Here is a 25,838-nt window from a genome sequence, read left to right as displayed (position 1 = left end):
TCTATAGCCACTTCCTTGCACTTAACTTGTGAGAAATAAGTAGTTCTCACCAAGCTGTCTATTGCTTAGACACAGTGCACTTCTGGAATTACACTACTCTCCATGACATAGGCATATCCATTAAATGTGCTTGTGGTGATAGAAAGGCAAATAAGTCCAAGGAAGTTTTATGAAAATTATTCAATTTAGTTTCTGTGACAAATAAGCCTGATTAAAGGGAAAAGTCACAACTCCCAATCGAAGGTATGGAATGTAGATTATTCCAATTGACTACTATTTTTCTTTTCTTGACAAAGCATAGACACTCCTCTGCTTCTTCTTATCCTCTAAATTATTTGACTTGAGTGGTATAGGTTATGTGGAGGAGACAAATTCTTTGCAAGTCTAGGGTTAGAGTGTAGATACATTTCATATCCAAGAGGTCACATGTCTAGAACATACTCTACAAAAGTGAAAGAAATCATTTATTCATGTTTTAATGGAATAAGGAAATAATTATTAAATTTCAATTATGTGAAAGACACTGGGCCTAGTCCTGGAGATGTAAACATGAGAGAATATCATTGTCTATACAAAGGTAATGCTTTACAATGACAAGCTCACATATGTTATATACAACTCAATCTCAGAAAACACATCAACCTGATCAGAAAAAGATTCACAGGGTAGATTATATCCAACTGCAATCTTGAAGCACAATTAGGAATCTGAGTGGTAAAGTATTGTACTTTAAACTTTTTAGTATTATGACTATATAATCTTGCTATCTACCTCTTCCTATGTTCCTTCTCTCCTACATCCTTTCATTCTCATGTTCTTGTTGCTGTTATTGTTTGTTTAAAAAACATTTAGCACAGTTCATGTCACATAGTATATACTTAATAAATGATGTGTTTGGTTTGTGCAGTACCAACATTTGCAGATTACCCCCATTTCATGAAACGTTGCTTATAACAAATTCAAACAATTAGGAAAAAACGAACCCTATTACAACCCCTATGTGAAAAATTTATTCAACATTCCATGTCTGTAGCACCCTAAACTTTTCTCTTTTAAAGTTTTTTTTTCTTTTTATATATTCACTTTAAAACATTTTTATTTTGTATTTACTTCTAAATTCTTTTACTCTCCCCATGAACTTCATTTCCTGTTGAGGAAGCAAACAACATAAAACCCAATCTAATATGAAGTAATGCAAAACACATTTGTGCATTAGCCAAGTTTAAAAAAACAAACAGAAACAGGTAAAATATGCATAAATCTGTCCACTGAGTCCCTCAGTTCTCTTTATGGAAGTGAATGGTAGTTTTCACCACAAGTCATTTGGAGTTGTGACAGGTCATTCTGCTGATCAGAGTTAATAAGTATTTCACAGTTGATTACTTCACAATATTATTGTTACCATGTAAAATGTTTTGGTCCTGTTGACTTAGTTTTAAATCAGCTCATACAAACTTTCCAGGGTTTTTTTTTTAAAGAAATTCTTCATCTTTTCTTACAGAATAATAGTATTCATTACATTAATATACCATGACTTTTTCTGTTATATCTCAAATTTGTGAACACAACCTAATTCTTTTCTAATATAAAAGACATGCGTATGTGTTTATGTATGTATTTGTATACACACAAAGGATTCCTTTTTCTATTTCCTTGATCTATTCAAAGGTCAAAGGTATAGATATAGTTTTAGATATAGGTAGAGACCTAGTAGTAATATTCCTGGGTCAAAGGGAATGTATGGTGTAATAATATCCTGGACATAATTCCAAACTGCTTTTCAAAATGGTTTGATAAGTTCATAGCTCCACCAACAATGTATTAAAGTACCTTTTTTTCTGACATCCATTGCTACATTTATCATTTTACTTTTGTCATCTTAGTCAATCTGAAGGGTTTGAAGTGATACATCAGAGTTGCTTTAATTTGCATTTCTGTAATTATTGGTTCTTCTTCAGAAAACCGCCTATTCATATCCCTTCACTATTACCAATTAGATAATAGCCTTAAAAATAAATTTGGTTCATTCCGTATATATTTTAGAAAGAATACCTTTTATCACAGAAAATTTCTGTAAAAATATATGCTACTTTGTTTGCTTTTCTTCTAATTTTACCTTCATTTTTTATGTGAAAATGGTTTTAATTTTATGTAATCAAAACTTTCCAATTAATCTCCTATGGGTCTTTTTGTCTTTTTTCTTCTTTATGGACTCTTCCCCTATCCAATAATCTGGCAGGTAATTTCTCCCATACAAGATGAATTTTCTTATGGTATCAACCTTCATGACTAAATAATGTATTGTTTTGGAGCTTATTTTGTTATACACTGTGAGACATTGGTCTATGCCAAATTTTTGCTAAGTCATTTTCCAGTTTTCCCAACAGTTTTAGTCAAATAGTGAATTCTTGCTCAAACAGCTGGCATATTAGCATTTATCAAAACCTAGGTTACTTTGCTCATTTGTTTCTATATATTGTATACCTAATCTATTCCATTCATCAACCACTCTTTCTTGTGTAGTACCAAATTGTTTTGACGATTATAGCTTTGTAGAGAAGTTTAAGATATGACATGTCCATGTTCACTTCCTTCATATATAGTTTCATTAATCACTTCATCTTCTTGACCTTTCCCCCTCCAAATGAATTTTGTTATATATATTTTTCCTAGCTCTTTAAAGCAATTATTTGGTAATTTGGCATGGCATTACGTAAGTAAATTAATGTGAATAGAATTGTTATTTTTATTGTTTTGGCTTAGCCTATTCATAATCAATTACTATTTTACAAGTATTCACATCTGTCTTTATTTTGCAAAGAGAGTGATTTGTAATTGAATTCATACAATTCTTTTCAATATGTTGTTAAGTAAATTCCAAAGTACTTTAAATGGTCTGGCAAGTATTTGAAATGGAATTTCTCTTTCTTCCTCTTTCTATTAGTTTGGGTTTTTTTTGTGATATTGAGAAATGCAGATGATTTGTATGGGTTTATATTATATCCTAAAACTTTATTGTATTTGTTTATTGTTTTGATTAGGTTTTTAGCTGACTGTCTAGATTTCTTTATCAAATCATCTAAAAATGATAATTTTGTTTCTTGATTGCCAATGCTTATTCTTTCAATTTCCTTTTCTTGTCATTCTATAGCTAGAATTTCTAGTACAATATTGAATAATAATGGAGATTACTAGCATTCTTACTTCATACCTGATCTTATTGGAAAGAGTTCTAGCTTATCTCCAATTCAGATAATGTTTGCTCTTGGTTTTAAAGATATACTATTTATTATTTTAAAGAAAGATCTGTTTAATACTATGCTTTCTATTTTTCTTTTAATGGAACAGGTATTTTTTTGGTAAAAAATTGCATACATTGAAATAATCATAGTATTTGTATTGTTTTATTGATATAGTCAAACATGCTTATGATTTTCCTAGTACTTAACTAGCCCTGAATTTCTGATATAAATTCCTCCTAGTCATTGTGTATGATCATTGTGATATTTTGTATTAATGACTCATTAGCAGGGTTTTTAATTTATATATTAATATTCATTAGGGAAATTGATTTATAATTTTCATTCTCCGTTTTGTTTCTTCTTGTTTAGGTATTAAAACCATATTTGGGTGTCATAGAAGAAATTTGTTAGGACTCCTTTGCCCATTTTTAAAATTCTATTGCATTTAATTGTTAATTAAATATTTGTTAATATTTATTCATAAATTAATATAGTTCTGGTTTTAATTTTTGTGGATCTCATTTATGACATTCATTATTTCAAGGATACTGTTATTTAAGTATTCTAATGCCTATTCTGTTAATCTGAGTAATTTAGATTTTTTGTGAGTAGTCATTCCTTTCAATTATGCTGTGAGTTTTATTGCTATATAGTTGCACAAAATATCTCCCAATAATAACTTTTATTTCATATTCATTGGGTGTCAATTCACTCCTTCATTATCCATACTGATGATGTCTTTTCTTATTTCCTTTTTTTAAAAAAATGAATTAGCTATTGGTTTACCTATCCTATATTCTTTCAAAAATACTGCCTAGTTTGATTTACTAATTCAACAGTTATTTTACTTTCAATTTTATTAATATTTATTTTGAATTTTAGTATTTCAGTTTTGGAGTTTAATTGGAGGTTTTTAATTGGTTAGTTTTCCTGTTTTTACTTAGTTGCATGTCTAATTCCTTGACCTAGACAAGTTCTGAGAGGGTTTAACTAAGTTCCCCCTCTACTATACTTTTACTCTTTCTTCTGGTAATGAATTTAAAACTTTCTTTAAAAAATGAAGGCTTGACCATCTGGTGAATATTTTTTCATTGTTAATGTGAATTCATTGTTTATGATACTATTAAGCAAAATATTGTCTCCTTAATTATCTGTTTTAATGAGATATACTATTTTTGCTTTTGCTTTGTCTGAGATCATGATTGCTACATCTATCTATTTAACTTCACCTGAAGCATAACAGATTCTTCTCCATCCCCCCCCTTTTTTTCCTCTGTGTATCTTTTTCTCTTTCAGGTGTGTCTCTTGTAAAATAAAAAACAAAACAAATTGTTGAATTAAGCTTTCTATACCATTCTGCTATCCTTTTCTTTTGTGTGTGTGAATGTGTATGTGTGTGTGTGTGTGTGTGTGTGTAAGTGTGCATGTTCATACAGTTCATATTGACAGTTATGATTACTAGCACTGTGTTTCTCTCTTATTTTATCCTGCCCCCTCCTCTGAAGTCTCTTTTGCATCTGACCACTGCCTTCTTTAATCTAACTTCTTCTTATCATAACATTTCTCTTTTCTTTAGCCCTTTCCTCTATTTTCCTGTTCAGTAAAATTAATTCCTATGACCAAATATGTGTACATGTATTTCTTGTTCTTTAAACCAATTCATAAAAGAGTGAGCTTCTAAGGATGACTGTTCTCTCCCATTCTCCACTCCATTGAATAAATCATTGCTTGTGTGCCGTATTTATGTGATATAATTTTCCTCATTTTTTTTCATTCCTTTTCCCACTTTCTCAGTGAATTAATTTTTCTCACTCCTTCTATGAAGTCTTTTTGTGTCATTGTTTTCAAGACTTTGTTTTCTGTCTTTTTATTGAGCACCATTGTTCATCATAGTAATTTTTAAGTTGGTTTCTTTTTCTTTTTTTTTCTCAAGCTTCATTCTTTCCACTGAACTTTATGTTAGTGTTTTGTCCTGCTGGTTTCTTGGGTGGGTGGGGCAGATGTTTAACCTATGCTTCTGCCTTTTTTGTCCAGTTCTCACAGCTCAGACTGTGGACTCCATATTTTCATGCCTTCAAAGTGGCATAATTCAGAAAGAGATCTCTTCACTGCCATCCTGTTCTGAACTCTCCAAATCACTGTCCCAGATTTGAGTCTGTCTGTATATGTGCCATTGAGTTTCCATTAACTATTGTTGGACTGAGCCCACTAGAAGTTTTTGCAAGTTTATAGTGAATGAGCTGCTGCTTCTGCCTTGATTTGTTTTCCTGCCCTAGTTTATTCCACTATAGGTTTATTTGTGGGGCTAAAGGTTAGAATTGAGTTCCCACTCTGCTCCTGAATTGAGATATGAAGGTATGTTCCTGGAACGTGTTCCTTGAGTCTTACAGAGGCTGGGCCCCTGATCTCTCATGATCCATCCTCTCCACCCTGGAACCATCAAGCAGGACTGGATAATGGGCACCAGAGATGACAATTGGTATCATTCTCACTTCTAATGCTAGCATAGGGGTATTTGTGATTCCTTTCTGCTCTGATGTTTCCTTTCCTGGGGTTTAGTCACCTTAACTCTCTGGGTGCTACACTGCTCCTTCTGATACTGCTAGAGATATACCCTAACCCCAGTTTATGCACACCTTTTAGTATCTCCCTAAGCTGCCTTGGGCTGCAAAATATTACTCACCATGCCTTTCCCATTCAGAATTCCAGATGATGTGCTTTCTGTGTTGTTGTCAAGGATGTTGTTTGGGAGCTAGGGGAAATACGTGTGTGTGTGTGTGTACATATACACATACACGCGTGTGTATGTAAATATGAATATGTGCATCACACGTGTATACATATACACACATGTGTACATGCAACACATAAATATATACATGCACATATGTGTATGTATACATGCATACACACATATATGTGTGTATGTATATATGTGTGTATATATATATACATGCACATATATGTACCTTTCACATTTCTATCTTGACTCTGTTAAGACCTGTTTTTTAAAAAAAATTATTGTTGATCTATATTCTTTCCCACCATACTCTCACCCAATTTGGGTGGGAAAGAATTCTTTCTAACAAATATGCTTAATAAAGTAGAACACACTCTCTCAATGTCTGTGCTCAAAAATATATATCAGATTCCATGTCCTAAATCTATCATGACTCTGACACATAATTGTATTATTTTTTTATCATGGGTTCTCTGGAATCATTGATCATTGTTATATGAATCAAATTTCTAGACACTTTCAAAAATATTTATCTTTACAATTTTATTGTCATCAAATAAATCATTCTCCTAGATCTTATTTCTTTCTTCATAATTTTATTAAATTCTTGAAAAATATTCATTTTAATATTGTTATTATCATATGAATTATTCATAGGACCCTACTTACTCTACCATGCTTCAGTTTATATAATTGGTTCTTTCATTATGTCTATAAAATCATCTATTTCTTAATTTCTAAATGTGCAGAGGTATTCCACCACATTAATATAGCATGATTAATTCATTGGTTCATTAATTGGCAGATTCTTCCCTCAAACTTCAGTCATTGTTAGGCCTTTTCTGTCCTAAATTTACCTTACGTTTATCATTAAAGATTTTCTACTAGCTCTTTCTTTATATCTTCAACTATTTCAAAATGATAATCCATACTTATTAATTCCACTTCCTCATCAACAATTTATTTCTTAAATCTTAGTAATTTGGCTTAAACTTTTACTAATAGACCTTAAGTGATCACAAATGAACTCTAAATTGCTGAATCTAATGAATTCTTCTGATGAATTCTGTATCAATTTCTATGCTCCTCTAATTTGTTTATGATATCTCCATTTATGTCTAAATCATTTACCAGTTTTGAGGTTTTCTTGGTATGTGATGTGAGATGTTGGTTCACACTTAGTTTCTTCCAAACTGCTTTCCAATTTTCACTACAGTTTGTCTTGAATTATGAGTTCTTTCCCCAATACCTTGGATTTTTGCATTTATCAAAAGTTAGGTTAAATGCAATCATTTACTTATTTATTCAGTGTAACTAGTTTATTCCATTGATCAAACACTCTTATCCAGTAACCTATTGTGTTAATGATCATGTCTTTGCAATATATTTTCCTTCCTTCCCTTTCTTCTCGTTGATACCCTTGCTTTTATAGAATGGTTCTATTTACAGATAAATTTTATTGTTTTTATTTTTTAATACTTTCCTTAGCTCTTTAAAAATGATGTATTGATTGATGACACCAAATATGAAAGTTAATTTAGCTAGTATTATCATTTTTATTATATTGATATTTACTCAGCCTACATATGAATGATTAAGATTTCTAAAATTGTTTATATCTCTCTTTGTGTGAACAGTGTTTTGTAATTCGGTTCTTGTGTCTTGGCTGGTAAACTTCCACTTATTTTACCTGTGTGCAACTATTTTAAATGGAACATCTCTCTCTCTCTCTCTCTCTATCTCTCTCTCTCTCTCTCTCTCTCTCCCTCTTCCCCTTCTTCCTTCATTCTAGGTTTTGTATTTCTGTCATGTTCCATCAATTTCTCCTCTACTGCTCTTATTTGATTCTTAATATCATTTTGGCTGTTTTTTTTAAATTTCTGTTTTTTAATTCTCCTAAGAAATGTTGTTGACCTTGTGTATAATTTGAATGTTTCCTTTGAAGCTTTGGTTGTGAATGATTTCATATCATTGTCTTCTTCTGAGTTTGTCTTGAATAGTATATTTTATTGTTGAGTTCTTTATTATTGTTGTTTGATCCTTGCTTCAATCTATTTCTTGACTTCGTACTTTATGTTAGATTTGGGTTTAGCTAATCTTTGGTATATGTGTGGGAATAAGGAATCATTTTCCTGAGTTTTGGGCTTTTTCAACCTGCTGACTTTACAACTCCTTCTGGAGGCCTGTCAGTCTTAGTGCTTCCAATGTGTTATGTTCTAGGGAGAGGTATGATCACTGTTCTCCTGGTCTGTATCCTGGTCCTTATCCATCTAATGCTCCTGCTCTTTTGTAATTGCAATTTCAAGTGTTGCTCTAAGACCTACAACTGTGCCTTGGAAGTGATTATGCGCAATGGAGTTGCCAAATTTTGCCAAGTCCTTCACCCAATGCTCGCAAAGGGATTCCCTCCAGTCTCTTTCTCACCAGGTGTTCAGTAGCCTTCCGGACTCTGGTTTATGAGAGCTCCCACTAGCATTCTCCTATTGCTGCCACAGTTGCCTCCAAGGAAATCATTTGGTTTCCCAACCATACTGTGATCCCAGGCAGCCACATACACATACCCCTGCCCCATTCCACAGACTGCTTTTTCTGTCTTTTTAGTTTTTTCTGGACAAGAAAACTGTCTCACTCTGAACTTTTATTGGTTAAACTACATTAAAATAATTTTATTTTTCATGTTATTTTAAAATTGTTTAGAGGGAAATGTTAAGAAAAGTCAGCTAGAATGCAACATTATTTCAACATTTTGGTTCTGCCCTCCTGATTCCATTGAAATGGTTGAAAGATTTGTTTGTGTCAACAGTCCTAGTATAATGGAAGAGAGAATAGAATGACATCGGAAAATCAAACTATTCCATTTTATTTTGAACCATATAACTGACAATTAAAGAGAAAAGAAGATGCACCTGGAATTCTTAAGAAAGAGACAGTGAAGGGAAGTAAGGTGTTAGAACTAAACAATTTAAAAGATAAGCCTAACAAATTATTTCTCTATCCTACAGTATCAGAGTGAATTACAGCCATGACACTATTAATTGAGAATAATAGATCTCAGGAATGAAATCAAAGTGGGAAAGAGAGAATTCCAGGAATTCTTTTTTTTTGATAGAAATTTTTAGAAATGATTTAGCAAAACTAGATCACTTGAATCTGCAATGTTAAGTACTTGGAAATATAATTTGTTTTATTTTCACCATGACAAATTTAAATTTTTTCAAATAAGTAAGAAAAATACTATACAGTTTTAACAACCTTTAGTCTGCTTATCATAGAAATTAATTTTGGAGTCAGTGATTATTAGTGTTTAATGATGAACTGCATTTTATGACTGATACTTAAGCCAACAACTGCTTATAGCACATGAAAAATGTTAATTACATGCATGTATTTCAACTTTTTATCCATTAAATGGTAGAAATTCCTGTTCATAAAATATAAAATTTAGATTTTTAATTCACTGTATTTCATAATAAACACATATTTTATTTTTCTAGTCCATAATGGTATGATATCAGACATTGTGTCCTCAGGCAGGTACATCAAGATCACGTGTATCTTTTCTAAGGCTTTATCATAGTCTTAACTCAAGATATGGTTCTTTGGTTCTGGAGTACTAGAAATGATTTAACAATAGTACCTAAACATTTTAACAAACATTTATGTCTGCATATTCAGAGAATTCCACTGCCCTGGAAATAATGATGATTTTACTAAATACATACTATGAAAATGATCAGTCTTATGAAGACTCCATAACTAAAATTCTAATTTCTCATTGAAAGTAGCAAGTAGGCAATATGTTAAGAGTAAATAGCCTTTAACATTTTTTTCTAGATGAATTCCACCAAGAATCATCAACTCCTAGAATGATAGTGATGAAAAAGACCAAAAACAACCTTCTGCTTCAATTACTTTATTTTAAAGATGGGGAAAATTAGGACTAATTTGATAAATTGGTTTGTCCAGGGTCACACAGCTCGTTATTAGAAGAGCTGGAACTATATGTGGAAATTTCTTTTCTAGGAGTATTTCATTATATTTGAAACCTTCTATCTCATGTGATGTCCTACCATCCCCTCACAAACACACACACACACACACACACACACACACACATGCACACACACACACACACACACACTCACACACAAGCACACACACAAGTAATAAAAATGAATATGAATGAGATTTCCTCTTTGAAACAATAGATGAATCTATGATTTCACCAATGTAGTATTTTCTTTAGTACAACCAATGTTCTCTTGTAGATTCATTCAAGAGGGTGTACCCAGAATGCAGGGAGCCTTCCTCATTTTCTTTTGACATAATAAGGATGCCAATGCCACACACAAAATGTGTTAATCTATTGTCCCTTTATTTTGCCACATAATCAATACATCATTTCCCATACAAATCCTTTCTTTGTTGACATAATTTGCATTGTTTATCTTTTCTATTTCTTTATTTTTCAGGGCTTAAACCAACCATGAGCTCCTCTATTTCCATTCGGGCAATTATTGATTTAAATTTTTGGTGAATAAACATGCATACACTAATGTTGATGGAAAAGCTTTATAGAACAATCATTCAACTGGATATTATATTTTGTTCAATACTTACTAAATTTGTGTTCTTTTCCTATATAGATAACTATGCCTTTTCATCACAATAGATTAATATAGGAGGCCTTGCACTGTTCAAGGTTTTGATATAATTGGAAAAATTATATCTACATCAAAGAAAATATAGAAAACCTTAACATCTTTCCTTGACTTGTATTCTGTACAGGTCTTTTCCATGATAATGGAATTGACATTTTTTAAACATTCATCTTGTTTTGTGCCTCATTTGATATTAATTAATCAGAAAATCACTAAAAGAGTCTATTGTTTAGTCAATATTTTAAGAATGATTTTGGTATCATAATGGATTAAAACATAATGAATATAAAATTTTAGGGTGGCATTTTTGCTCTACTAAAGGGATTTTGCCTTTACCATCTTGTCTGCATACCTCCTTATGTCATTGATCATTTCCTTCCAGAACATCCATTTTAAGGAAGGGCTCAGTCTTGCAATGTTTACTCCTTCATTCCTTTTTATCCTTTAATACTGATTGCTGAAATTCTTTCTCCATCATGTCTCATTAACATTCTCACCTGAGAAGATACTTTTGATGCTGTATCTCAGTCTCCTTATCGCTTGAAAAATCCAACTTTCTCAATGTCCTCCACAAACTGGATGATCTTTCTGCCTTTGGAGCCCTTTTCTTTGGTTGGTTAACTGGTCTCTGAATATCCATTATGTTTATTCATCTTCATTCATTCATTTGTTCAAATATATTGGTTTTCTTAAAAAAAATTAACATTCTTCAAAATTTTGAGCTTCAGATTCTCTCCTTCCCTCCTACTCCTCCCCCACTCATTGAAAAAGTAAGCAACATCAAATGTATATGAGAAATTATGCAAAACATATTTTCGTATTAGGCATGCTGGGAGAAATAGCTTACAAACTAAAGGAAATGATTAAGCATGGTTTAAACTGCAATTTAAATTTAATCAGTTTTCTCTCTAAATGTGGTTAACATTTTTCATAATGAGTCTTTTATGATTGTCTTGAATCATTGCATTGATCAGGGAAGCTAAATCTTTCACAATTGATCATTATTTCAGTACTAGAATTGCTATGTACAATGTTCTTCTGGTTCTATTCACTTGCCTTTGTGTCAGTTTATAAGTCTTCCCACATCTTTCTGAAAGCACCCTGCTTGTTATTCCTTACAGCATAATAGTAATCCATCACAATAACACACCACAATTTGTTTAATCATTCCTCCAGTGATGGGCATCCACTCAGTTTCCAATTCTTTGCCACCACAACATAATCCTATTAAAGTCAATAATACTTCAAAAGTTTGCAAACTTTTGGTTTCCACACCATTCTGAAGCAACAGTCATGTGAAAAACTCCTGAATTGTATGAGTATGCAACTGGTCTCAATATTGTCCTATGTAATGCTGTTATCTCAGGCTTATTGTTCACGTGCAATAAATTGCTTTATTAGTCTGTGCCCAGACTTCCTGAAGTTTCCCAGAATTAACCCAGTAGAACTTTTTTTTTTAATTTTGTACCAAATGATCCTTGACTCAGACAGTATTCTTTTTTTTAGGCCCCAGTAGTGGTAATCAGGGCAAGGCTTTTTGCTGTTCTTCTCTTAAGTGCCTTTAATGATTCTGGCCCTTGCTTGAATTGGGCAGGTGAAATCGGATCTTTTTGTCTTGGAGTGTTTCTCAGCACTAAGACAATGTAATGATAATCAGGGCAAGACTTTTTGTTGTCTTCTCCTTCGGAATGCTGAGGTAATAATTAAGTACCTTTGATAAGTCTTGCCTTTCAAATATAATGGCCAGCAAAATGGGACTTTTCATTGTTCTTTGTTTGAGTGCTTCTCAGAACTGAAGTAGCCAAATGCCCCAGGGCCCTGAGAGGGGTGTATAAGATCCCAGGTTGGTGTTTGACTTTTGCGAACTGCCCCCCCCCCCCCAGCTTTGCTAACCTAGACCCATTGCTTCTTCTCTGATAATTATTGTGATTTGATCAGACAAAGTCTGCCTGTTGATGTTTGTACTTCTCTTTGTATTTTCCTTGAAGTTCAGGGGTTTGACCTTTTCCACTTGAACTAAGTGAATGATATATGTATGTTTGATTAAAGTGAGACTGTTAACCCCCTAAAGTTGCTTTCCTTAGAAAAGTAGATCAAAAGAACCTGTCCCATCAGCAATTGTTGCTGGTCTTATTGGGTCTTATGCCCCTACAGCAGCTGCCAGCCACATTGTTGTTACAGCCCCTAATTTCAGACTTTAATTTTGGGCCATAATCCTAGACATTCTTCTGTGTGTAGACATATAACCTTCACCCAGCTATTGATCACCTACTAAGATCATTTTTTTATTTCATTATCCACCATGTCACTTCTCCCCAAAAGAGTAGATTGAACAATCAGGGATATATTCTCCTCCTTATTGTTCTCAAAGTGGCTGACTATATCTAACTAAATTGCTACTTGTACAGAAAGATGATGGAATCAGCACAGGAAAGATTTCTCATTTATAATTCTTTCTCTAGTCAGAGTCATTCCTTTGCTCCCCATTTTCAATCTTACCCAGCTCTGATCTTTAGCTCAATTCTTAAATTATTTTCATTTTAAAGCCACTTATTGCTTATCCCTTATTTTCATTTTAAAGCCACTTATTGCTTATCCCTTATCCATCCAATTTCCTCCATCACTCTGGATTACATGCTGATTACAATCAATTAAACTTGTTTTGAAAATGTAAAAGGACAGTAATTTAGACATATTATATATATATATAAATACATATTATGTGTGTATATGTATATGTAATATGCCTGTATGTATATAGCATTTAGACATAGATATGATATAGCTATAGACAGCCAAAGGAGGAGCAGCTTAGCTAAATTCAGTGAAGTCATTATCAAAGTTGTCCAAAGGTGAGAAATTCTAGAAGATCATGTACTAAGTAATAGAGAGATTCAAGTCTGTCTTAAAGAAGGAAGTAGCTTTGACAATAAACTCTTGCACTATTGAAGTGTAGTCATATGTGTCCATTCCATATATGTATCATATACGTGTATGTGTATGCATTTTGCATACATATGTATGAAACTATAGGAGGTACTGCCATGTTTCTAAATTTTGGTAATATTATCAGGAAGTCACATGCTATGTAAAGTGAATGGTTCTACCTCACCACATAATTTTAAAATGTATAAGTGTTTCAACAATCCAGCTAGCAGCTTCTATGGGTGTATAAGATCCACCCACAGCCAGCACCTGGAAAGCTGCCAACAGCACAGGTTCTTTTGATCTGCTTAACTAAGGAAAGCAAGGTGAAGGGGTTGGCAAGTTTACTTTAATTAAGCACACAAATATCATTCACTTAGTTCAGGGGGAAAAGCCAGCACACTGAACTTCAGAGCAAAATACAAACAAATCACAAACATCAACAGACAGGCCCAATACAATTCATAGTTACCAACATCTAGGTTCAGCCCAGGAGCTCAGAACAAGGGCTGGCCCAGAGTCACATGCCCCACCATGTCTGCAGGAATGAGCTCCGAAGAACAGACAGCCAACCCCTGGTTTTTATATCTTTTTCAACATCAGGGGTGAGTCACACATGCGACTCACCCATGTGACCTAGAATCATCACAAAGAGGTGGACTTAAATCCAAATGGTCTAAAAGCCTCTGCTCTCCCAGATATGTAAACTAGGCCCTCCCTGGAGTTAGCCCCACCTTGGGCCCCACCTTAATTGCCAATCCACACCCACTAAGATTTTACAACTAATAGAGGTTTGGGCCTGGGGCTTAGAACCTAGTAAGGCTCAATGAATTACTCAAAGGGAACAAAAGCCAAACTATTCAAGGGCACTTGTTGAACTAAGTGCTAAGGAGCCCATTTTTGGTTGCCAACACAATAAGGTAATATTTATTTGCAAATATGCATAAAATGCACTCTTGCCCTATAAGTATATTAAAGTATAATATGATCTGTTAATCACCTCATTTTTTTCTATATCTTGTTTTGACATTAGAAAATTATGCTAATATCTGGTTTGGAAAATGATTCTACCTGTTGTCAGTACTACTTAGTGTATCATGTTAACCTTGAATAATAATAATTTCTACATCATACATTTCTACAATCTTGTTTTATTTATATTTAGACTAGGGTATTATTATTGAGGTGCATTACTGTTTATTTGACCAAAACTTCCTAAAATATTACAATTTATTTTATTGTTCATTCATACCAAGTGAACTGACATTGTATGATGTATTATGACCTTTGTTTTTCATCTTTCAGTCATGAAGAATTTTTGTCTATTTGCAAGAGACTTGACTTAGAGTATTCAGGAAGATAAATATAGCAAAAAGATTAAAGCATATATACGAGAATAATAAGCCAACTTGTATGTAAAACTTATTTTTAATTAAAAATGTTTCTTTTCATTTATGCAGGTGTTAGGTAGGAAACAATGGGCCAGTCATTTTCAGAGAAGTAGTCCTAGGGAAAAACAAAACAAAACAAAACTAAACAGCATAAAGATATTCTATATACCTAATTTGAAATATGCTGATTTTATTTTTCTCTTTTATTTTTCTTTCTTAATTTATGCTTTCTTTTCATTTTCATAAATTTCAAACAAAATAAAACAAAACAAAAAAACAATCATATGCTTCTGAACTATCAGAAGGAATATGAGTGAATTATATAACCTGGCATATTCTTCCAGAAATATATTAGTGTTCCTGCTTTCTAGATCTCCTCAAATATTAACTTGACAAGGTATTTCATGAGATATTTATTTTTATGGAAATATGATGCATTGAAGCCAAAATGGTAGTATAAGTGTGTTTACCCAGAGGTGTTTGTTTATAATGAACAGAACCCATATGTTATGGATACCTGCTTGTTATTAACAGCAGTTAGAATTTTAATGTAGTGTCCCAGGAATTTCTCTTTGACCATTCATTGCTAAAAAAAAAAAAAAAATCATTGACTTGGATAAAGTCATATCTTTCAAGCTTATCAAATAAAATAATAGCTATATGGGAGGATATGTACCAAGCTGCATGCTAGAATCCAAATCCTCAATGATCTAGCCAGGCTAGAATATTTGGCTGAATATTGTAAGTTAAAATTTATATTCCCATACTTGGATAAATCTAAGATGTTATCAATGGCAGATATTTCTCCTGTGAAACAATGATGAAATGTAACAGGATTGAAGCTAAATCTTTTAAATGTCTTGAATTCCAAAAGTACAGGACTAGGGAAACATAGCTGGACAAGTATTCCTTGATAATTTATAGGATATTTTATTGTAATTCTAGGTTACAGTGTGAATACAATGTAATGTGAAAGTGGAAAACACATATAAACACATGCTGCATTAAGAAAGATATAGTATACAAAAAGAAATTTGATGCATTACAATATGTTTTGTTTTGCTTACATCTCAAGTATTGTGATAAGTTTGGGTGATACATTTTAGTAATATTGACAAATTGAATCACATAAAAAGAATGTGGCAACCAGGATGCCATGGACACTAGAGACAATGTCATATGGATATAGAATGAAAGAATGAGGAATATTAACCAGGAGAATTAACTGGGGATCAGGATAAGAAACAGTAACTCTCTTCATGGATCTGAATACCTTTCTTGTGGAAATAAACTTAGATTTGTTAACCTTAACTACAGAGAGTTTAACTCAAACAGAGAGGTTGCAAGACAGTGTTTAGCTCAACATAAATAAGACGTCATAATAATTGAAACTGGAATAGATGTATCAAGAGATAGTTCTCTTATCAATAGTGGTACACAAGTGGAGAATTGATACACTTCTTAAAGGATTTTTTTTTCATGTGTATTCCCATTCAGAGTGTGATTGAATTATATTCCCTGTGTTTCCATCTAACTTTGAGGATCTCTGAGACAATAAAATCCCATTTTTAATGTATTTGGAACATATAACAAGTTATGTCTCATGAATAAGAAGGAACAAGTCACATATGAAGAGCAAGAATAGAATAGAAAGAGCCACAGTGCTGGGAAGGGAAGCAAGGAAGTTACAGACACAATAGTATCAATTCCAGCCTCAGTGGTTGGACTTAAGCATAAACAAAGAGCTAATTTACTTTGTTGAAGATACAACCAAATTACTAAACAGAATAGGATCTAGAGCAAGGTTGAATTAATGTGTAGCTATCCCTGATATGGATCAAGATGTCCTTATATCTCCCATATGGAGAGAACATATTTATAGAACAGTTTATAGAACAATGAAGCCTGAAAAGTGAGAACTGAGTAGTCCTTGCTGTGGGCACCAAAAACCAGTGGATTAGTAAGATTAACTAGATTTTAAAAGAAAAAAAATCCCATAGGTTAGAATGAAAAACTAAGAGGAGATGCGGAATTTCCATTTGTTGAAGATTTCAAAAATGTAAAGAGAAGGCTTAATTGTATAAGGTTCAATGTAAGGGAGAGGTTAGGCCTGATAATATCTTACCTCACTGAAATTAAGTAATAAAAAAGGTGAGCCCTTATATTAAACTTCCCTATGTGTGACAGGAAGTCTGTTCAGTTAAGAAGTTTGGTTACAACCAATGAGGTGATTTTTTTTTTTTTATTTAGCTATCCGTTTGTGTTAGAAGGGTTTTTTTTTCCTTCTTTTTTCTAATGTGGCAAGTCAGTGTGAAAGACAAAAAATATTTTAATTAGAAAAAATAATTTAAAAGACAGCCCCAGTTTCTCAGGACTATTCACAGTATCCCGAGGGCAAAAATATCTACACTATGATGACCTGACTCCTTAGTGCAGTCAGAACTGGGATAGAAAAATTGCCTCAGGGCATGTGCAACACATGTATTTAAGACTGAAGATAGGAAAATAATAAATGGCCTTCTATGGGACAGGGATTCCAGCAAACTCTGTCATTCCATAACTGTCAGATCATGGAATCATCTTGATGGAGCATCCAAAATAACATTTTGTCTTTGGATTACATTATGCCAACATAAAATTTACCATGGGAAAAATCAGTTAGTATAGCTCATGTCTATACTTTTACCTGTGTGGACAGTATAGAAATATTTTGGAAATGATTTCTCACATCTTTAACTTGTAATATATATTTATTCTGTAAGCATCAGTTGTTTATTATGTGATAACAATACTCTTGTGATGAGTATTTAATTATATTTGTCAAGTTCTATTTGTGTTGATCAGGGTGATCTATTTTATCATGGGCTATTTACCCAATATTTTTATTCTCCTTTAATTGTGTTGTTAATATATTAACATATTCACACACACACATGCACACACACACACACACACACATACAGACAGACACAGAGTTTATTGCCAATTTCATCAAGCTAAGTTTCAGTTAATAGTGAGTAATAATGAATCCAAGTTTCTACTTCTTGTAGAACAGACAGATTGGTGCTACAGTTGTGATCATCTCTAGGATCAATTGAAATCCCTTCTTAGGTAATGACTTGAGAATTGAAAATATACAAAACCATGAATGTCCAGCATTCTGGGGGCAACAGCACTATATACCAAACGAGTGGATCATATGGTTTGGTTCCCAAGCTTTCACTACATATGAAAATCAACACTGACTAGATTAATCTCCCATTGCACCACTGATCCAGCATCCTTATTTCTAAAATCCTGTGATATATATATATTAGTAGCTTCAATGCGATGCCAACTTAGGGTCCCTTATAAGTACCCTTTCTAAGATAACATAAGCAGTTTTCATTATACAGTTTTTGAGTCAGAATAGGGTATTTTTTAATTAAATAAATGAGTTAAGAGAATTGAGAGAAATAACTAAATAAATAACTTATTGAAATAATAATTTGAGTGACCAATCTATTAAATGTATTGTCTTTCTTTAGAGATGTTCATGGGGTGGAAACAGCATGATAAAAATAGCATGTTTGTTGTCAACACATCCATCTACAACAAGAAAAAAAAAGAAGATGCATCAAACTGAATTAGAAATACAAATATAACACCAAAAAAAAGTTGTAATCATTTATTTTTTCAGGATAAGGCTGCTTAGGAAGATAGAGAGTTTTGTCAACAGGGGAGGCAGTTTTATTTTTTTTTTCTAGAACACGGCATTGCAAAAATGGCACTGACTATGGGACTGTAGGAAAGAAGTAACACTCAAAAACAGTAAGAGAACTGAATATCTGGTTAGAAAGAGATCACAGTGTACTACCTTATGAACACTAGTTGTGAAATTTGGGGTCATTTGGAAGTTATGAATTCCATTACGCAGTTTCATATTGTAGTTCCAGGGCAGAGAGGAATAGTATCATGAGAAACCAGAAGCCCTTCCTGGTTAAGGACCAGAGCACAGATTATGAGGGTAGTGACAAGAACTCTCCTATTTTACATCATTTTGGAGTTCTTGGAATCTTACAGAACCTTGTTCAGCTGTTAAAAAGCAGAAGCTCAAAAATAACAGGAGCTCATGCCAGACCTTCACCCAACATCCAAAAGTGAGCATAGACTGACTGCAACACAAAGTCTAAAATCAAGAGATATATTTGAAAAATGAGAAAATTTTCAAAAGTTTTCAAAACTTATTGAAAAAGTATGAGACAGAAATTCAAGATCCAAACTCCAAAGACAATGACTTGGAAACAAGTGCAAGTAAAATCTCAAAGGAAAAATGCAGACTAGACAGAAGCTTAAAAAGAACTCCCTGAAAAGCTAAAGAAATATATTTTTAAAATAAAAATATGATTTTAAAAATCAAGTCAGAATGGTAGAGAAAACATTTGGAAAAGAAGTATAAGAAAATTATGAAAACAGAATTAATAGCTTAGCAAAAGAGGTATAAAATACTTAAAAAGATAAATTTTTAAAAATCAGAGTTAATGGGAAGAGCAAGTATAGTGGAGTACAGACAGGAACTCATTTGAACTCTATCAATATTCTCCTCCAAACAAATTTAAAATAAGTTGCCAAATACAATTCTGGAGTGGCAGAGCCAATAAAATGTCAGGGTGAAGCAATTTTCCAGATCACAACATTTTAGGAGTTTGGTAGGAAATGTCTGTTACAATGGGATGGTCATTGAGCCAAGAGTGTAGCACAGTTGCAACACCAACATCAGGCCTTGGTGATGGCTACAACAGTTTCAGCAGTAACTTCAAAAGCCCTCCTTCTACAGATGGTAATGGGGCATAAGAATTTTTCATAAAAATATTACTTAAGATTCTTTGCTGGCAGTAAGTGCAAGACACAGTTGCACTTCCCATACATAGTTGTAGGTCATAGTTCCAGGGTGAGAAGGAGGACTACTGTTTGTGTCCAAAGGGTAGCAGGGACTCTGGTCATAGTTATGATGTAGAGAAGACTGCTTGTGGTCCTTCAAAGAGGAATAAGTGCCCTGATCAGAGTTCTCAGGTAAAATCATTGAAAACTTACAGACCCCCTAGGACTAGATCTAAAAACATAAGCACAAAAGAAAAAAAAAACTTCAAGCTTAGGACAGTTGCCCATTCCAATATGGGGGTAGAGATCAAATTTTTCAAAAAGTTAAAAGTCAAGAAATATCTTGGGAAATGAGCAAAAAAAAAAAAATCCAAAGCATTCTGATAATAGAAAGTTACTTTGGTGACAGGGAAAATCAAGACAGAAAATCAGATGATAATAAAGTCAAATAACCTACAGGCAAAACATGAAAGGAAAATGCTAATTAGACACAAGTCTAATAAAATTCTTAGAAAAACTTGAAAAGGCTTTAAAAATGAAGAAGAGAGGTAGAAGAAAAAGGGGAAACAAAATGAGAATGATGCAGCAGCTTGGTAAAAGAGACACAAAAGATAAAATAGCATCTTAAAATCCTGAATTGGCAAAATGGAAAAATGGGAGAACAATCCATTGAAGAGAATTCCTTAAAATGTAGAAATGCAAAAAGAGCTACAAAAGCTCACTGAAGAAAACAATTCTCTAAAAATTAGAATTGGGCAAGTGGAAGCTAATGACTTTATGAGACATTAAGAAATAAACAAAAAATCCCAAAGAATAAAAAGAAACTAGAAGAAAATGTGAAATATCTCATTGGAGAAATAACTGGCCTGAAAAAAATAGATCAAGGAGAGATAATTTAAGAGTTTTTGGATTACCTGAATGCTACATAAAGAAGGACCTAAACATCACATTTTAAGAAAATATACAGTAAAACTGCCCTAAACAAGAACCAGAGAGTAAAATAAAATTGAAAGAATCCACTGATCACCACCTGAAAGAAATCCCAAAATAAAAACTCCCAGGCATAGTACACAACATTCCAGAGCTCCCACTTCAAAGAGAAAATATTGCAATCAGCCAGAAAGAAACCAATCAAGTACTATGGAGTCAGGATCACAAAAGATTTGGCAGCTTTCACATTAGAGTAGCGGAGGGCTTGAAATATGATATTCCAGAAGGCAAAGAAGCTAGAATTGCAAGCAAGAATAATATACTACCAATACTAAATATAATCCTTGAGGGGAAAAATGGACAATTAGTGAAATAGTGGGCTATCAAACATTCCTGATGAAAAATCCAGAGTTGAATAGAATTTTTTACATTCAAATAAAGAGAAGCATTGAAAAGTAAACATGAAAGAGAAACCAGAAGGGATTCAATAAGGTTAAACAGTTTATATTCCTGTATGTGAAGAGCATACCTGTAAGTGCTAAGAACATTATCATTCTTAGGGCACTTAACAGAAATATACATAGACAGAGGGCATAACTGTGAGCTGACTATGATAAGAAGATTAAAAAAATAAATTGAGGTATGGAAATGAGGGATGCACTGGGAAAAAGGGGGAAGAGAGAGGTAGAATGGGTATCTAACATAAAAGAGGCTGGAAAGGAAGAACTTTTATAGTGGAGGGGAAAATGAAGGAGTTAGCAGGCAACACTTGAAAGTTGTTCACGTCTGAGTTAGCTCAAAGAGGAAATAACATGTATGTTCCCTTTAGTAAAGAAATCTATCTTATCCTGCAGGGAAACAGGAGAGGAAAGAGATGAGAAGGGGGGGGGATCATAGAAAGGAAAGTGGATTAAGAGGGGCAGTCATCAAAAGAAAAACAAATTTTAGAGGCACAGTAAAAAGTAAAAAAAAAAGGGAAAAAAAGAGAAACACAGGAAAAAGAGGATGGAGGGAAATAGAGAGTTAGTAATCGTAACTGGGAATGTAAATGAGATGAACACAACCATAAAACAGAAACAGATAGCAGAATGGATTGAAAACCTGACTCCAACAATATGTTGTTTATATGAAACACACTTGAAATGGAGAGGCACAAAGAGTAAAAATAAGGGGCTGGAGCAGAATCTATTATGTTTCATATGAGATTTAAAAAAAAGGGGGATAGCAATTATGATCACAAGCAAAGTCAAAGGAAAATAGACTTAATTAAAAAACATAAGGAGGGAAAGTATATCTCACTAAAAGGAATCAGCAAAAATAAAGTAATATCATTACTAAACATAAATCTACCAAATGATACAGTATCCAAATTCTTAAAGCAAAATTTATATGGGTCAGGAGGAAATAGACTTTAAAAATGGAATTTAAAATTACACTAGTGGAACACCTCAATTTTTTGCTCTCAGAACTTGATAAATCTAACATTAAAATAGACAAAAATGTTAAAGAGATAACTTGTTTTAATTAAGAAAGATAATAGTCCTCTGCAGAAAACTGAATGGAAATAGAAAGGGCTATGTCTTTTTCTCATCTGTTTCTGGCAATATCACAAAAAGTAACCCAGTATTAGGGCATAAAAATCACAAAAGAAATATTAAATGCATTCTTTCCAGACCATAATGAAATAACATGTATTTTAAAAAGGGCAATGGAACATAGATAAAAGAATTAATTAGGAACAATAATCTAAACCTAATGAAAGAATGGGTCAAAGAAAAAAATCAAAGAAACAACAAGCAATTTCATTAAATAGAATAACAACACTAAGACAACATACCATCTTTTTGGTATGCTGTCAAAGTAGTACTTAGAGGAAAATTTATGTCTCTAAATGTTTATATTTCTAAAATAGATAAAGAACACATTATTAGGCATGTCATTTAAAAGAAAGGAAAAAAGAATAAGCTGAAAGTCTCTAAATAAACACTAGATTGAAAATCCTGAAAATCAAAGGATAAATTAATAAAATTGAAAATAGAAAAACCAAGAAAATAACAAAGAAAGTAAGAGCTGCTTTTATCAGGGTGGGAGAGGAACAATAAACTAGGTAAACCACTGTATAAGCTGATTTTTAAAAGAAAGAAGAATATAAAATTACCAGCACCAAAAATGAAAATTGTGAGTTTACCACCAATAAAGATGAAATTAAAGCCATAATTTGCTCTGTTAGACCAATTATATGCCAATAAATCTAATGTTCTAAGTGAAATAGATAAATATATATATATATATATATATTGCTCAAAATAACAGAATAAATAAAATATTTAAATAAATCTACCTAAGAAAAATCGATAATAAATACACTAATTGATCTCCATAAGAAAAAATTCCCATGTCAGATGGATTTATAAGTGATGCAGACAAACATTTAAGAAATAATTAGTTACAAAAAAAAGTTTAAATATTTGAATAAGAAAAAAGGGAAGAGACCCTTTTGAAATTACTTTTATGGCATAAATATGGTCTTGATTACTCAATCAATAATAGCCAAAAGAGAGAAAAAAAAAACTATAGATGATGAATAAGAAAATCAACAAAAACCATATGATTATCTCAAAGAATGCAGAAAAGATACAACAATCATTCCTATTAAAAAGCATTATAAAGCATCGGAGTAAACATAACTTTCCATAAAATGATAAGCAGTATCTATCTAAAGGAATAGTTAGGTGGAATAGTAAGTAGAGTGCCATGCCTGGAGTGAGAAAGATTGCTCTTCCTAAATTTAAATCTAGCCTCGGACCCTGAGAAGAGGGGTGTTGCTGGGCAAGTCTTTTACCTCCATTTGCCTCAGTTTTCTCATCTATAATATGAGCCAGGGAAGGAAATGGCAAACCACTCTGATATCTTTGCAAAGAAATCCCCAAAAAGGGTCTTGAAATGTCAGGCATGAATGAAAATGACTGAACAAAAACATTTTTTTTCCTAATACCATTTCCAAGCATTATCTGTTAAGAAGACAAAATAGAAGCCTTCCATGAGAGAAGGGGTGAAGCAATGATGCCCATTAGCACCATTATTATTCAATATTGTATTATAACTAGTAGGTATAGCAATAAGGGAAAGAAAAGAAATTGAAGAAATTGGAACAGGAAATGAAAAGAAAAAACTGCCACTCCTTCCACATGATGTAATGGTATACTAAGAAAATTCTAAAGAATCAATTAAAAAAAAAACCAACCTAAAAAAACTAACAACTTCAGCAAAATTGCAAGTTATAAAATAAAACAGAAAAGTAATCAACATATGTATATAACACCAATAAAGTCCAGCAGAAAGAGATAGAAAGAGAAATTCCATTTAACGTGAGAATAACATAAAACACTTAAGTCTCCCTGTTAAGACAAACTCAAGAACTATATGAGCACAACTGAAAAACACTTTTGACACAAAGTCAGTTCAGTACAATTGCAGAAATACTATTTGCTTATATGTAGGCTGAGGCAATATATTAAATTGATAATTCTACTTGAATAAATTTACTGATTCTGTGCCATATCAATCAAAACACGAAAAAAAATATTTTACAAAGGTAGAAAAAATAATAACAAATTTGATCTGGTAGAACAAATGGTCTATTATAAGAGGGCAGTCAATGAAAAAAAAACTATTATAATGGGTCACCATCAAAACAATTGATTATTGCCTAAGAAAAAGATCAGGGGATCAATGGTGTATCAGATATTAAAAAAATACATAGCAGTATATGACCACGGTAAAATTCTTTTTTTTTAAACACAAAGGGGTTATATCATAAGCAAATAAGAGTAGTATGAAAAGTTTTACCTTTCAAGTCTATGGACAAGGGAAGAATCTAAGATCAAAAAAGAGACAGAGTGGATTACAGATGGAAAATGTATAATTTTGATTACATTAAATTCAAACTTTTTGCTCATGCAAAACCAATGTATCCAAGATTAGAAGGATGTTTTAACCATCTGGCTAGCAGCTTCTATGGGGGCGTAAGAGCCACCCACAGCTGCCAGCATGCTGAGAAAACACAGGTTCTTTTTATCTGCTTAAACAAGGAAAGCACAATGAAGGGGTTGACGAGCTTTCTTTAATCCAGGATTCAGTTAGTTCAGGGGAGCATACAGACAACCATCAACAGACAGACCAAATACAGATTTATTCAGCTAGTTCAGGGGAGCAAACAGCCAGCACCCTGAACTTTAGGACATTCATTTAGTTTGGAGGAAAACAAAACCAGCACCCCGAACTTCAGAACAAAATACAAATTACAAATATCAACAGACAGACACAATACAATTCATAGTTACCAACATCTGGGCTCAGCCCGAGAGCAAGGGCTGGCCCAGAGTCACACTCACCATTGCTCCTGCACCAACCAGAAAAGGAAAGAGAAATCTTCAAGCCATCTTCTCCCCTCTTATAGAGATTTTGACATCATCAAGTGCCACCTGAAAGACCAGGGCTGATTGGTTCTTGAGTTGGCCCCTCCCCCTGGCGTAGACTAAGTTAAGACCCAATAAGGTGTGGCTCTGGAGTCAACACCTCCCCTCAGCCAGCCCTATGAATTGTCACACAGGAAGTTCTCTGCTCCCCGGCATGGGTCTCTGGGCTTTCTGCCCCAGAAGAGGTCACACAGGAAGTTCTCTGCTCCCAGGCATGGTTTCTGGGCTTCCTGCCCCAGAAGAGAAGCCACAGACCTAGCACCAAGCAAGGCTCAATGAGATAAACAGAGTCACTCAAAGAAAACAAAGGCCACTCTGGCCACAAAGGATTAGAAGGAAACTGGGAGAAAATTACAGCAAGCTTCTCTAATAAAGGCTATCCAATAAACTCTCAAATATATGGAGAACTGAGTAAAATTTATATGAGAATTTGTTATTTCCCAATTGCTACATAGTCAAAGGATCTGAGCAGGCAGTTTTCAGGAGATGAAATCAATGCTATCAATACTCATATGAAAAAAAATGCTCTAACACAGTAGTGATTAGTGAAATGGAATGAAATCAATTATTTCAATATTTTTTAAAAATAATCATTTTTAGTTTTTAACATT

The sequence above is a fragment of the Trichosurus vulpecula genome, chromosome 1, assembly GCF_011100635.1.
Source record: "Trichosurus vulpecula isolate mTriVul1 chromosome 1, mTriVul1.pri, whole genome shotgun sequence".
NCBI lineage: Eukaryota > Metazoa > Chordata > Mammalia > Diprotodontia > Phalangeridae > Trichosurus > Trichosurus vulpecula.
This window is presented reverse-complemented; position numbering follows the sequence as displayed.